General features: G+C 35.9%; 1 protein-coding gene and 1 long non-coding RNA gene across 6 annotated transcripts in view; one reads left to right on the forward strand and one right to left on the reverse strand.

The window, feature by feature from the left end:
• LOC106875510 (uncharacterized) overlaps nucleotides 1-2,920 on the forward strand; it is a 337,304-nt gene that overhangs the window by 219,842 nt on the left and 114,542 nt on the right. The gene's annotated exons all lie outside the window — the stretch shown is intronic.
• Nucleotides 1-2,920, reverse strand: part of LOC106875513 (uncharacterized) — a 34,789-nt gene that overhangs the window by 4,233 nt on the left and 27,636 nt on the right. The window contains exon 3 of the long non-coding RNA XR_001410126.2: nucleotides 2,052-2,260. This is a non-coding gene — a long non-coding RNA (uncharacterized LOC106875513). The remainder of the gene's footprint in view (nucleotides 1-2,051; nucleotides 2,261-2,920) is intronic.

Genomic DNA, 2,920 nt, shown 5'->3' on the forward strand with positions numbered 1-2,920 from the left:
CAAGTCTGGCATTTGACAATACAGCTCGTAGGGTAGACCATCCAATAGATAGATAGATAGAAAGATAGATAGATAGATAGATAGATAGATAGATAGATAGATAGATAGATAGATAGACAGATAGATAGATAGATAGATAGATAGATAGATAGATAGACAGACAGACAGACAGACAGACAGACAGACAGACAGACAGACAGATAGATAGATAGATAGATAGATAGATAGATAGACAGACAGACAGACAGACAGACAGACAGACAGACAGAAAGATAGATAGATAGATAGATAGATATGAGGTGAAAGAAATATCTAGGGATCTAGAATGAAAATGCAACGAGAAAATACAGTCTTTTTAGTGTTGTACGAGTATTTAATCATAAATTTCAAATTCTCTTTCAATTCCTTGAAGTATTAATCATACGAATTTCGCACACGGCTTATCCAATTATTTTTCAGGCTTCGATGAACTTGGCAAATTATTGAAACAAGGGAATTGAAATCCGGTTCCATAATTCAGTCCGCCCTCACATCGTACGCAATGACGCTTAGACAGTTATCCTTTGCCTCTTGCACGCTGGTTAAACATATGACTCGCTCAAGCAAATGGCATTCTACTTGAGAATTCTCTATTTCCCTAATAAATATGTTTGCCTTACACGGGTGTACAGCTTTCATATTCTATTAAAATTGAGGATTTAAATTTAAAAAATGTCAACTAAATTTACTGCTGGATAGGGAACATAGCTCATTGGTGCAGGATTAACTACAAATGATATTCAATAAATACCAAACTTGAGGCGGCGAGCTGGAGGAAACGTTAACACGCCGGGAGAAATGCTTAACCGTATTTCGTCGTCTTTACGCTCTGGGTTCAAATTCCTCCAAGGTCGACTTTGCCTTTCATCCTTTCGGGGCCGATAAATTAATTAATTACCAGTTGCGTACTGGGGTCGATCTAATCGACTGGCGCCCTCTTCCAAAATTTCAGGCCTTGTGCTTAGAGTAGAAATGAATAAATACCAAGCGTCTCTATGTGTAAACACGCACATGCATATATACACAGAGACACACAGGCAAGCATCCTTCAATACACGAGGTGGTACTGAAAAGTTTTTTACTTTAAGGGTATCGCAAAATGCCTGCTTGGAGGCCCAGCATTCCGAATTAATTTTACGGGGCTTACAAAAGCAGAAGGACCACTGCAATAAGTGTGTGGATCTGAAAGGAGAATATGTTGAATAGAGTTATAATCAACTGATTCTCCTGTATTTTCTTTCACTCAAAGCCAGGAAATTTTCAGTTCCCCTCCCTCGTATACATACATACATACATACATTCATATGTACGTACATACGTACATGCATATCCAATCTTGGATATGTAACACACTGCCTAAATACGAATCTTGAGAAATTAGGCTTCTCAAAACCAGAAAGGAAAAAACTAATTCGAAGACTACAGATCCAATCCATCACTGGAACTGTAAAAATCTGTAAAACTTTCCAGAAGTTTATCATTTAAATATATATGAGCATGTCTAGATGTGCAACTATATGCATGAGAATACATACATAAAACATGCAAATCTGCACATACATACATTCATACATACAAACAAACATACAAAAATACTCCGTTGTTGATGTTGAAATTCCAATGGAGGAGCCTTCGATCTAGGTTAGAAAACGGTTCTTTCTCTATTGGCAAGAAATCTTGAAATAAACTGAATAATGACATACATACATACATACATACTTACATACAAGACCTGAATAAAATGCAAGCACAGCAGACTTGATATAATGACTTGGGATTGAAAAGAGAAACTGTGCAGAGTTGTGGAAATTAGATGCCCAGCAGATGTTAATATAAAGCTGAAGAACCATGGAAAAGAAAATACCTACACTAAACTATAGAGAAATCTGCAGTTACTCTATCCAGATTACAAGTTTAGGCTTATAACTGTAATTATTGGGGCCCTGGGATATGTAACTCTCTCCCAAGAAAAACTTCAATTAAACTCAAAGAAAAATTATACAAGCATATACTTGGTGCTTAATGGGTCGTCTGCTTCCAAAGTTTGTGGTTTCGTTTGCTACATCATATTAAACGTTCTTCATGTCTCTTCTGCTCAGATATCTATCAGTCGCATGCATCAGGCTTCTTTGTCTTCACCAGTCATGTCCTAGAAGTTTCACTGATTGAGAGAAAGGATATTTTAAAGGGCGTCTGTGTCAGCTTGCATCTGCATTGGCACCTATAAATATAAAGATAACCATGATACGTACTGTCGAGTTATACTCGCCAACGAACAAACATTGGAGGACTTAGGCATTTATACACACATAAATACATCTGGTGGAACATTCTCATCAAAACATCTGTCAAGTGTAAGCATAACAGACCGGGTATTGTACATTTGGAACAGACAAGAAAATGTATGTAACGTCATAGAGGTCAGCTAACCTGCTGTTGTGAATATCACTGAAAATCAAAGAGATAGAAGTTAACTATAGACAACTTTCGGTTGTGTTAACAACAAACAAGATGAGGACAAATATCCATCAAATATAAATAATGTATATAATGTAGACAACTTCGAAACTTCCATCATACTTATCCAGATTACAAATTTACATTTATAATAATAATAATTGGAACTCTTGATTTCGTAAGTAAATGCCAGCCAGTCTGGATAAGCAAGGATTTTCAGAAAAAAAAAGTGAACAAAACTGATTCGCACATTACAAATACAATCTGTCATCGAAACAGTAAGACTATGCAATACTTTTCTCAGGCTAAAAATATGACATTCTTTTCCTTATCCAAAGATACAAAGTTTCATCCAAAGATGGAGAATTTAGATGATTAAAAACAGAAGAGGGAAACATACATACATACACACATATGTATATAT

Source organism: Octopus bimaculoides, chromosome 3 (assembly GCF_001194135.2).
Source record: "Octopus bimaculoides isolate UCB-OBI-ISO-001 chromosome 3, ASM119413v2, whole genome shotgun sequence".
Taxonomy (NCBI): domain Eukaryota; kingdom Metazoa; phylum Mollusca; class Cephalopoda; order Octopoda; family Octopodidae; genus Octopus; species Octopus bimaculoides.